At 42.3% G+C, this 13,387-nt stretch overlaps 1 protein-coding gene across 2 annotated transcripts in view; it reads right to left on the bottom strand.

The window, feature by feature from the left end:
* Positions 1-13,387, bottom strand: part of LOC143324425 (mannosyl-oligosaccharide 1,2-alpha-mannosidase IA) — a 175,350-nt gene that overhangs the window by 96,229 nt on the left and 65,734 nt on the right. The window lies entirely within an intron of this gene.

The following is a 13,387-nucleotide window of genomic DNA, read 5'->3' as shown; positions in this document are numbered from 1 at the left end:
AGAAAAAAAAAATCCCAAGGTTGAGTGACGCATCTCTGCCTGCAGCGACATACAGCTACAATTAGCTTCCAAGCATGTAAATGGAAGTTGGTTTATATTAATCAAATAAATTCATGAATATCCAAAAAGAAAAGCAGCACGCTCACAGTGACGATGCTAGACGGCGTAGAGCAAACACATCCATAAAAACCTCCACAGGTGCTGGATCAAAAAACAACAAATATCAGACAAAAGTCTGCACAGCATCCTGACAGCTCTCAGCGAAGTTAATTTGAAGTAACAGAGAACATTTCCATCTATCAGAGATCTTCACAAAGCAAACAAGCAGCATACAGACAGTGGCCGTGCTAACAAGCTTGTGTTTCACAGGTGTAATGTCTACCATGTTAAGTGTGTTAGCATGCTAACATTTGCTAATTAGCACTAAATACAAAGTACAGCTGAGGGCCATGGAAGTGTCTTCGGGTTTGCAGGTTTTTGGTGATAAAGTTTAGGACAAATAAAATGTTTGACCTGATGATGGCGCTGGATTAAAAATTCAGGAATGACCAAAGCTGTTTCAACATTAAAATCTGCGCCATCTGTGTATTTGTCGAAAGATTTCACTAAAAACTAAAAAGTGAACCACATGGTGGCAGAACAAGAGGAAAAGTCAGAGGATTTGTCCTCAGGAGAACACGAATGTCTGCGCAAAATGTGCTGGCAATACATCCAACAGATGCTTAGATATTTTAGTCCGGACCACCAATCCAGACTGCCATCCCGAGAGTGCGTTTAGTAGTACTTGGTGTGAAAAGTTGAATCGTAAAATTTCAGAATTTAGATGAAGACACTTCTTTTAGTTTGCAGGAGAGCTGTGGTCATACAAGCCGTGTTTCCCAGTGATTCAGCTGCTATTGTTGCTTTGCCTGCCAAGAAGCCTGATTTTTGTAAGAGAAATGAGAACATTTTCTTCATATTATCATCAAAGGCGAGCCCTGATACAAGTATACTTGACTCAAGCACTTTAAACAATGACATGTTCGTGAAATTCAATTATCTTCAGCACAATAAAACAAACAGGAAGACAGTGGATAGCCTCCATGCAATCTGTCAAAAGATGGACAGATTGTTCGGGATTTGATTTTTTTTTCCTCCCTGGATTTCGCAGCGACATGATGTCATTTCTATTATCAACAGTGGATGAGACTCCTGGCTCTCCAGAGGTGGGCTCACATAACCCTGAGAGAAATAGACAACATGAATCCGATTACCTCTGACAAGGCCTGCAGCAGAAAATCCTCTCACCCTAAGAAGCTCATTATAGACACCTCAAAGAAAACAGAGCCAGATCCGCACTAAAACAACAACAGCGGCTTCCATTGTTCAAATAAATGTTGTCCTTCAGGTTCAGGAAAACAGCGACTGCAGGTCACGAAGCGGATTTGATTACAGGTGAATTATTTGCCGTTTTACTTTGTGATTTGGCATTTGTGCTGCATTAAACACACAATAGAGCACTACGCAGAGAAAAACATCCATTGATCAGAAGAGTCAACACAATCTGCCTCGTCTTTGCTGTTTTCTTTGGCGTTTGGAGGACGGCATCAAATCTGAGAAAGATTTTAACAGCAGCTTCTTCCACTTATAAAAGCAAATACCAATAATGCATGCCATGGCGACAACACAAGCACACAATATGATTAGAGCGAAAGGCACCAATGAATCTTATGGTGGAAATATGTTCACAGGGGCAGTAATTTTCTTCAGAAAGTGTTGAAAGAACAAAAATAGCGCCAGTCTAATTGTGTCTCGACAGAATGTTCTGCCCGGCAGAATGAAAAGCACCAAATGTCTCGAGTTTTATTTGAAACTTACTCCATCTTTCATAACACCAGCCTGTCTCGCTCCTTCGGTGGCTTTAAAAGCACGAGAACAAAAGCGAAAGGAAAAGTGTTTGCTCAAAATGTGGGACTGGATGTTAGAACTCTGTGTCCCTCTCCGTTGCTTCTGAAGGACGTTACACACTGTATATCATACTGTCTTTGCAAAAATGATCAAATGGCATGATGGGAGCTGCGAGGGAAGCAGGACTTTACGACCATCATCAAGCGAACGCTGGGGCCGAGCAGAAAACAGGCAGATGGTACGCTCAAACGCAATGACTGTAGGCACAGAAAATGTAAAACGGCAGCATTAATCAGCGATGACATGGCTCTAAAAGATAAAGCTGAAAGAAGTGATTTAGTGCAGATGGTGCCGCAAGTAACGAAAGATGAATCTATCCCTTTTTACTGTTCCATCTATGAATTGTCACAACAACAACAACAACAACAACAAAATAAAATGCCCATCAACACATTTGAGAGGCTGAAACCAGACAACCTGTCACATCTTGCTAAAGAAATGACGGAAATAATACAAATGAAGACAAAGTCAAGTCTATTGGACGCACTAAAAACTGGTATGTTAGATTGAAAATCCTTAGCTTTTAGAAATTTTGGTCAAACAAAACAAGCGTGTTGAAGATGTCACCTTATCCTTAGAGAGAAATTACGATGTTTCTGACTATTTTATGATGTTTTATAGATGATTTATCAACACAACAAGTGACAGATTAACAGAGAATGACGCTCTTAACAGCTGCAGTCCTGGGTTGCTGCTCATGTTGGCTGCAGCATCCTAACAGGGAGATTTCTATTGTCGCACTATGAGCACAGTTTCTGCAGGGTTCACAGAGTTAAATTCAAGACATTTTAAGACCTTTTCTACATCACATCCTATGCAATTCAAAACCTGTATTATGAGCATGTCGGCCTAAGTACGAGAGCATGATTGGCATACAATTATGAATCATTAGGTCAGTTTTTTCATTACTTCCCAGCAGTATATAACAATCATTCCTGAAGATTAAATGAAATGAAAGCGACCTGTACCTGGATAAGAAGCATAAAATGGATGAATAGATTAACCAATTGAAATTGATTGATTAATTTAAGTTCATTTAAGTTTTTGCTAAATCGAAACTTGGCCATTATGGCATGATTAGCTCCCTAGCTACTCGAGCTAGGAGCAGTGGAGACAGTGTCTGCTGCAGATCTGATGGTTCAGATTGAAACTACACAAAAAAGTTGACTGAACAGCCTTTCAAAACATTTCTGTCTATAGCATCAGACATTTAGACATTTAAGACTTTTTAATTCCTTCTATGGTCTTTTTTTTCTGAAGAAACTTGATTATCAAGACCTGCAGATACCCTGTGCAAGGAGAAGCTTTGTTTTCATGCCAAAATGCGAGCACGATCAAACTCGCGCTGCATAAAAATATTTGGCTCGGCCTCCTGCTGCCGCACACCGCAGCGGTTTCATTCAGCTGGAGAGAAACAGATATCTGGCATTGTGTTTTCACATCCCTGCTGTTGTGCTCCGCGGAGGGTCAAAGTGTGGGAGGATAAGGGTCAAACAGCCGTAGGATTGCTGGTGTAACAACCCATCACAGCACACAACACACACAGCGCTAATCGATAGCTGCAGCCACAGCCGAGCATGCCACCCCCAACGCTGCATCTCCAAGAGAGCCAACGGATGAGCGATTCATTTCCAGGGGCACAAAAAGCAAACACAGACATGATCTGACAGGACACTGCCCGTTCTTTGGTTAAACTAATTGGCTGGTTGTTGGGCAGAGGAGGATCAATAAGTGAACACAGAGCTAGTGATTAAAATGAATCAGGGATTTGACCAGGGATACAACATGCCAATACCAGGACCGTGGGTCACAAGTGGCGCGCTGCTGATCGTGCGCTCAGGGCTGATTGCACAACATCAACCAGATCATGAAAGAGACGCGAGAGGTTGTGTAAGTGATTATATTTACGCTGCATCAACTTGAAAGCCTTTGTTTAAATCCCAGAGGAAGAGATGAAATATCAGTCTTCATCACATCCAACGCAAACTCAGGAGGGGAAATCCTGAAAATGCTCCAACACTCATTTTGCCTTCCTCAAGTAAAAATATACAGCTTGATCTTTCTAGCTGGTCACACAAGCTACATTTAAATCCCCCAGAACTGTAAATAAAGTGCATCCATATGAGCATCTGCCTACTCGCTCTTCGTTGCTGCACTTTGGTCATCTGGAAATCAACTGCGTTTCCAGTGTGGGTCGTAAACACTCGAGAGGAAATGACACCGCAGGAGGGTACAGTTATCTCAGTGTTAGTCCTCCATCCGAAAAAAGCCCAGCATGGACCCTGATCTGCCCTGCAGGGTTTCCTCTGCATTGTTCAGGAAAACAAGTCTGGACAGAAAACTACAAAAGCAGAAGTGTGAAACGGAGAGAAGACCGAGTGCAGCATGAAAAATGACCTTGATAACCTGCTGTGTTGACATTTAAGGGCCAAAGTCTTAAGATTCTTGATCGTGAGTCAGAATGTGACAGTTTAAGAGTAGCACAAGACGTGCATCAGACTCTGTCAATAGTACAATCTGTACAATCGCCGCAGGGTTAAGAATTAGGCTGGCATGAATGATGAAACCTTGGTTATGTAACCGTAGATCTGCGTTCACTCAAAGGACAAATTGTTTCTCTTTGATAGATATGTGTTTTTAAAACTCAAGGCTATGGATCAGCCTCTTTGTTTGTCTGCGTTCATCCTGAAAGTATCCCGAAAGAATGACGGGGAAAAGGGATTTCAAAGGTCTGTTGGCAAGAGGATGAGGATCTATAAGTGGCAGCTATTTGGTCACTTTTTTGGATGATTTGAGTTCAGACCACTTCAGATCATTTGGATATACAGTAAGCAGCATCACGGTCACAATGGCCTTTAAAGCTTGTTTTATCTGTCGCTGCACAGACGCAACTTATCCAAAAGATCCACCTTTAACAATTTCAAGGGACGACACAGAGGCAAAAAAACATGCGGCACACAGCTGAGACAATCTGAACAAAGGTTTCTTTGAGGCAATGATGTAAAAAAAAAAAAAAAAAGAAAGAAAAGAAAGAGAGCGAGATAACAAGTTCTAAACCACAAATACTGTTAAAGAGGAGGTGATTGCCAGAGGGAGAGGTCTGAGCCTGGAGTTTAGATGAAGAGATAAGCAGTGCTAATATTTTAATAATAACGGTGATCCACAGTTACGGCAAACAAGATGAAATTACTGCCACAACCATCAGCGTGAGGGTTTTTCCTCAGGGGTTATTCCCAAAGAGTTACAACAATGTGGTTTTCCCTTTGTGACTTGCTGCAGTTTAGAGTTGGTGCATCTGCCGTTTCCACTTTTTGGTTTTACATAAGAAAACACTCCCTCTGCTCTCGGGTCTGGCATCTGAGGATGATTTTGATTTCATGTCAAAACTACTTTGCACAGTAGTCTCAGTGGAGTACCGCAAGATGCAGCTTAATGACACTGAAAAGTGCACATAAATGGGTTACCAGCTACTGTCCACACAAGCAGAGTATGTCTTTTATAGAAAAGGTAGAAAAAAACTCCCTTTAATGGAGTTCAGTTGTGCAGCTGCGGTATGCTGCCTTGAGAATTCACATCCACGGTGGTTGTTGCTAATTAGCTAACAGTGTGGGCTGAAATGGGCTGCACCACCAGTGAAGATCACTGCACTAGTTTATTGCAAACATGATACTTGGAGCAAGGTTTGGACTCAGTGGCCCCTGCGTGGCCCAGGAGAGGTAGATATGGAGAGATTAACTGGTGGGCTGAACATTTTGTAGCTTATTCTGGACAACTAATTAGAGCAGATCTTCTGCTTAAGGCACAGCAACGGTGCTCAGCCCCCTGCTATCACTGTGCTCTGTAGCTGTGTGGGTTTCTTCAAAGAAGCCGTCTGTGGGAATTCACAGCACACTACATTTCTGATATAATGATCGGAAATGCTTCACATAGGATGGTGTGTGTGTGTGTGTGTGTGTGTGTGTGTGTGTGTGTGTGTGTGTGTGTTTTTACATGTAATGCAAATTAGAAAAAACAAGTGCTGCAGGTGACAAGAGCTCAGCTGCTTTTCAACATGCTCTTAAACCTGAACATGTTTACAGGAAAATTAAGGGAAACAACAGCAAAAACCATGCAAAATGGGAAAATGCTTATCTCCCTTGCAGATAAGATTAATAAATGGTTCATTTTTCAACAACAAAACTAGAATATTTTGTGTGAGAAAGAGAAAGCTGCTGAAAGAGATAGGAGAGATATTTCCCTTTGGTTAATGGCAATACAGTTCTCCAGCTGAGACAGTTAGGGTGTATGAGATTGTCATTTACTTAATGGACACACTAGAATTAAATCTCTCATCAAATTAGTACAAAAAACACAAAAAATATACAGACATCAACAGACAGAACAGTGCACATCCACCAATGCATAATGCCGCAGTATAACAGGGTGGTTAGCTATAAACTATACTGAGTGAGAACAAATGGAAAACATGTAAGGGAAGAAAGGAAAGAAAGAGCAGAAGATTTGTTCATTAATGAGCCGCAGCTTCAGACAGTCAGCGAAAGAAAGCTAATGGGGATTCTTCATTGTGAAGCTACCTGTATGATTCTACGTGGAATTTTGGTGAAATCACTGCAGAATATGGTCTGTCGTCTCAAAACATTGATGAAACTCTGTGTAAACCGTGCTGACCACAGTGCCTCTTTCTTAAAAAAAAAAAAACATGGATGATTTCATTGCACACTAACAAGGCTCTTATAAATATACATAAAGCATGCCTCAATGCACGCCTGACACTTCCCCACCCTGCACGTTTTGTAACGCAGTTGTTATGTTTGGTTCCATGAGCGAGGCGTCCCTTTAATCTGAGGAGACTTTGGGTGGATCATGGATCATAAATCACCCCGGCACCCTGGCATGGCAGGCCCAAGACGCTGCTGCGCTAACGAGGTGCTGTGTCATCACCTGAAACCGAGGGACCTTTGGCAGAGAAGACACAGAATCAGCTTTCCTGCACAGTTTCCCCCTGAACTTCCCACCTTAACTCACACGTCTCCCCCTCACACTTCCTCCAGGTTCCAGCATTAGACCTGTTCTGGAGCACAGCCATTTCCTGCCCATTAAAAGCACATTTAAGGTGAGCGGTGACGGAGCCTTGTGGGTCTCTGATCTCATCCTGAGTCAGCACAACACTGTGGTCAATTACAAGCCAGTCGCAGTACAAGAGCCAAAGCTGGACAACCATGCAGCATGGAGCCGCAAGCTGTTCATGCGTGGAATTAATAAATATGTGGACTGCATCCCCAAATTAGCTGGAGGTGAACACAAGGTGCTTTCCATGATTCTGTAATCTTTATAAGAACCCCATTAGCTTCCACAGAGCAGGTGCTTGTCTTCCTGGGGTGCTTATTGACAAATCAACAACAAATACTAATTAAATTCGCACTGAATCAATAGGAGCAAAAATGCAGCGTGAACCAGGCATGAAAGTCTGAAATCACATGAAATAACTGCACACATACCGCACATCTGCAGGTATTCCTTTCAGGCTGCCTATAGCTCCAACAACCAATAAGCTAGCCTGCAGCCTGAGAGGCAAAACCCAGGGGAAAAAATAGCAAGGTACTCGCTGCCGCTCGCGCTAATACCCGAAGGCGACTCAGATGAATGTATCAACATTTTTATCAACTCAGATCTTCTCTCCTCTGGACTGTGGCAGCTGGACTGTGAGAAGCTTCAACAAGAAAATCAACCTGAAATTATGAAGCAGCTGGGGACAAAAATAGCATTTTGAAAAGTGACGGGGACACGTCTCCCCCATCTCCAGTGGAAATTACAACCTCGGTCGAATATGTTTTTTCATTAGTGAGTTGTACTGAGGAGAACAAACAAGCTCGCAGCTCCTACTCTTGTGTAAAGCCACAATATATGCAGAGTAACTGTACACCAAAATCACAACAGATTTCTGATGAGAACATATCTGTGCAGTCCTTAATAATAATTAAGTAAGTAAGTAATTAACAATAATTGAGTCAGCAAGCCTTGGTACACTCAAACATGCTCACATCCAGCTGCAAGTTGCATCAATTGAGCAAATCACTGTCACAAACTAATGCGAACACCTGGATTTTTGCAGATAATTCCCAGCGAATTAGCTCCCACGCGTTCGTCCGATGCGATATTCTGATGCATTATTTCCAAGCCAAACGATTTGTATCCATCTGCTAAAATGACTGTTAAAATGATTTCATTACATACAGAACATTTCAACTAATGGATTTTAAATCAATGCCAGTCTTCACGATATAAACTCACTGGTGTTGTGCACATATTATTTCCTGTATTCTTCTCTCTCTCTGGCAGGTGTCCTCGCCACTCTCCCCAAAACACATGATTAGGAGAGATACGTGGCCTGTGCCAAGTTGTCTCCTGAGTGTGTCCCACTGGTGGGTTGAGAGTTCCAAAGCTCCATGAAAGATTCATGCCAAGAGAGGGAGAATCGACACAAAGAGCGCATTAAAATGTCTGGACTCAGGTCTTGAATTGTTGGGGAGGTAGACCTGGAGTATTAATGTGCCTAAACGGCCCCAGTGGAGCCAGTTGACGAAAAGTAATGAAGAGAAAGAGAGACAACAGAGATCTGAATAGACGTAACAATGGTTTTAAAACTAGACTGAAGAAAGTCAGTGTCACAAACACATTTTATATAATCTTGGAAGTAGTATTAACTCAAACTACACTGCACCAGATCCTGTGACTTTTAGGCTCAAGCTGTACAGTCACGCTTAACATAAACACCGATGCTCTGACTGCTTTGTCCACTGACGAATCCAATAAAGTTGATTCAAACAAGACCACCGCGTCCTCAGCAATGTTAGCAAAAGAGAGAAACGCAGCATTACTTTGTGCAATTCTGCCATGAAAGGAAAGTAAGAGGAAAAGAGGTGGTCTGCTTGTTCTGCAGCAGCAGTCTCAAGACTTTTTGACAGCAGCCACGTGTGAAACCAGACTGCTGAAACGCTCAAACTGGAAGACAGCACGCTAAAATTTCTGACACGCCCGAAATCCAACAGGTCGTGGGCAGATCGCTCAGACATTTCATCGGGTATCATGACCCCCTCAATACTGCACGTCAAACGACAGCTGACATGAAGTGTCGGCCTGGCTTCAGTGAGAATGGTGCAGAGAATTATCAGCAATGTGATTCACAGCACATATCAGCGCTTAAGGCAGCTGCCTGATCAAACCAGCTGTCTGTGGCCCGTTTCTCCAAGCAGTGGGATCGGTCTGTGCTAATCATCCTGACGAGGTGACCCCCGATATGACCTCCTGCGCCTCACTGTCAGGTTTACCAGTCAGAGAAGGCCAAAGGCGACAGAATGTGCAAAAGTCCACTGGCCCCTGTAAAGACGGCCAGCTGTGAAACAAACATCAGGCATAAAAGAGGAGAGGATGGGGAGACGTCAGTGCACGGCGCGCAGCGGGAGGCGCATTGATCAGACTACTTGGAGAACGATTTGCTCGGGAACAAAGACTCGAGAAAAAACACAGCGTCTGTGCCATCACCAATACGTTTCTGCAGGGGTGTTTTGAGGCTTGGAGCTTGGATCAACACCATCTTCACTGTAGCAAAACAACGCAAAATTGGGCAAAATAGGCCAATCAAGCAAATATGTTCCAAAACACATCTCTCTGAACAGCGCTTGAAGTGAGATTATTACGCTGACTGTAAAAAGGTATTGAGTTTGCATACGAAGAGAGAAACTGGGAGCTGTGTGGAGCATTGCAGCACAGGTCAAAAGTTTTATTTAAGGCTGTACGTCACTATAGTGCAAATCAGGTTGATCGTAGTGATAAATCTGGAGTCTACTATGAACATACTGTAGGTGTAAGCCCAAACACAATCACAACAAAATGTTTCCAGTCAGTAAATGAAGGCGAACTTGTTCCCAAATTGGTTTTTAAATTTTTAGCAACAAATGCCACACACACTGAAGTAAGTGTCTGCACACGCAGAGCTCCAACAGCAGTCACTGTTTAGACGGACAGCTTGACTAAAACACTGAATTAACACTAACTGAGCTGCTCTGCCTTTCAAGCATTCGGCGCATTACGTTCCAAAGTGATGTTTGTCTGCACTCGGCTCTCAAGGCTCCGGTCAAACAGTTTTCCCTGCTTTCACTTTCCTTGTATCACTGAGCGCGCCCGATCAATAGACCTTGCCAGAAAAGTTGATGGAATCTGAAGAGCAGAGAGCTGAGCGGTCTCTAAACTTAGCGGAGTACCAGGAACTTTCACAAGAAATATCTCACAGGCAATAATTCTCCACAACCCCCTGTCTCTCACTCCTGTTGACAGCAGCTCTCTCCTCAGAAACAAGCCAGTAATGCAATTGTGGGGATGATTTGGGAAAATGAGGGATTAGTGAAAGTAAATACAAACCATAACAGAGCTTTTACAGTATTATTAGAAAGAGTAAGGCAGAAGATAGAGAAGCGGGGAAAGAGGCAGTGGGAGAAGGACACAGAGGAGTGGGAAGCAATTTGTCTGCGAAAAATTGGCAATTTGAGTGGGCTGCCGGGGGATAGGGTTCCACTCTGGGTACCACACAGTGTCTTGTGAGGATCATGAAGGTGAGCCTATCGTGCTTATTAGAGGTAAATCCACAAAGCCTCGCCCTCCCTTGGCTGAAAACTGCAAACAACGCCACAGGCCTCGACGCCCAGCAGCCAGAGGAAGAGTTTCACCAGAAGTTATTTCGAGAGAAGACGTAGAGAAGTAGATCAGGTCTATTTCAAATGCACAGGGGAGGGAAAAAGGGAGCACCATTAATAGATTTATGAAGGTAAGATGATGAGAGCTGGTTTTTACAAAAGAAGTTCATTTCTGATGAAGTGAGACTTTTTATTTTTTTGACAGTGTCACCTCCTGCCTGGCGTCTTTTTCAGACTAATTTTGGAGAGAACGTGCCAAGTCTATTTCAGACGGACGACGCGTCAATCTTCAGGGAGCAGATCGAGTGAGACAGGAAGTCAGACACTGGAACGACGAAGTGAATCGGGGAAATTTTCAAAATAAAAGACCCTGTGCAGACTCCCGATGCTCCATCAACGATAAACGCAAATAAAACAAACACAAAAGCAAACCATTTAGCTACAAAGCCTACTTAGACGTGGTAGAAGCACAAATATAAAGGAAAAATGAACAAATCAGCTAAATCTGGGCAAGATAACAAAACGAGGCAGGCGTTCTGCCTCTGAAAGGTGGGTTTGCAACCGTGGAGGAAAGAACAGAAATGTGTTGCACATGCGACACCACGAAGAAGCGCCTGGTGAGATCTCAGGGTTAGACTGAGGCAAAATCTACTTTCGTGAGCAACCACAAACCAAAAATCGCCCAATCTTCTCAAAATAATCGCCTCTGGTGAAGAGGGTCAGGCATTACAGTTTGTCTCTGAGTGCTGAGTTGACCATCCTGGCATGGTGACAGTCTGCAGCTGTGGTACATTAGATGAGAGGAAACCCTTCAAGCCAGCTGACTGGTTCAGAGCAGCACAGGCAGATCAGTCCTGACCTTCTCAATGATTTGCTGGTGTGGAAATTTATTGGTAGGACAGGAATCAACAAAGAAATACTGTCAAGGCAGTCAGTAAAATCAGTGATGAGCAGCAGCCTCCCATTATCGGGCAATTTTTGGCAGGCAAATTAAGAGATCTTCGCAAATCCAGATTCTGACAGCCACATTTATGTGACTGACTGATCAAAAGACTGGTTTTTGAAAGGAACAGTCTCCTCAGGCTTCGTCAAACATGATAGTAAATGAAATATCTTTGGGTTTTAGTCCACTGGTCAGACAAATTAAGCAATTTCAAGGCATCATTTTGGGCTCTGCAAAGTTATGATGGCTGTTTTTAACTTATTTTTTTTTTCTTTTTACTTTTTACTTTTAATAGACTAAAAAAAATAATCGATTCAAGAAAATAATTTCCTGATTAAACAATGATAATTATAGCCCTAAAACCATTCAGGTGCCAAATGAATGCACTTAAATCAAATATCCCACAAACTGCCCCTGCAGAGCCTTGAGCTTAACGTTATCTTATCCCTGCTGTTGCTTGTTCAAGTCTTTATCACAGACTCTGTATTTTGTGGAGAGTATTTATTGTTTTCTGTTGTCTTACTGTTGCACTGTAGAATCGTTAAGCTGCTTTGCTGTAACAAGAATTTCCTCTTACGGGACAATAAATAAACATTGTAAATTTGATTGTATATATGGTTTATTGCCTCATCATTCTTTGTGTATACTGGTTATTTTATATGTCTGAACCACTTCTTGTTCTTTTTGTCGTTTTTGTCCTCATCGAGGTTCATGCTGGTTTTTTTTTCTATGCATGTACTTTGAGTGAGTCAGTCCGTGTGTGTGTGCGCACACACACTTTTCTGATCCTGATTCTAAAGTCTTGAACTGACCATCAGAATCAATTTTGCTGCTGAGGATAAACACGCAGGATTTTTCCTTGGTGACAAAGATCCAAAAATACAGAATCTTCTTGCAGACTTTCACAGAAAAGTTTTAATGCATTCATTATATTTTTAATTGGAACAGTTCACGCTGGCTGACAGGAGTGGCACCAATGGGGACAGAAAAGCATTTGTAATAAGTCATGAGAGTAAAAATCCAGTGTGCCTTGCTAACAAACTGAGAGAAATGCTCACATAACACATCCACTAATGGCTTATCACATTGGCAGAGCCTCCGACTATGCTTCAAATTCTACTGATTCCTTCCTATACAGGCTGGTAGCTTTGAAACACCTTCCTTTTCCCGTATGATTCTTCAAACACAGAAGCAAGCCTTTGAACTCCAAGATGATCAGCCTCGCCGCTGCTTTCATCTTAAATTTGTGACTTCTCCAGAGTGGAAAAGTAATTTGGATGCCAATGCTGTCAGTGGTGAATTGGTTGTGCATGTTACCAAAAGGTAGCATTTTTACAGAAAATAGCAAAAAAAAAAAAAACCCCATTTCTGACATTTTGCTTGATAAAACTCAATTAGCATCCCTAAACTTTTGTGTTGTTGTTGATTTGATTAGCGTGATGCAGGCCTGTCAGATAAAATTAACGAGAAATTATGTATTAAAATTGTACTGCAATAGGTTATTATCCAAATAATGTCTGCTGCCATTTTCTGAACTGAAACAACAAACCACCCCAATGCCCCCAATGCCTTACTGTCCTTATACAAACCATAAATCATAAAAGAAGCACTTAATGAATTGGATAAAACAGCAAAGCTCTGCCTTTCACTTGCAAAAATGGAAACCAACAGACCTCCTAAATTCTAATTTAATAACTGGGCCTGCAGACACCACGTGTACAGATAAGCAGAATAGCCTCTTGGAGGAACAGTTCTTTAATTTATTATCACTTTCAGACACCAGCAATTTAAAATGCAAGATGCATTT

Source organism: Chaetodon auriga, chromosome 8 (genome assembly GCF_051107435.1).
Source record: "Chaetodon auriga isolate fChaAug3 chromosome 8, fChaAug3.hap1, whole genome shotgun sequence".
Classification (NCBI taxonomy): Eukaryota; Metazoa; Chordata; class Actinopteri; order Chaetodontiformes; family Chaetodontidae; genus Chaetodon; species Chaetodon auriga.
The sequence above is the reverse complement of the archived record's forward strand: the minus strand, read 5'-3'. Positions and strand labels throughout refer to the sequence as shown.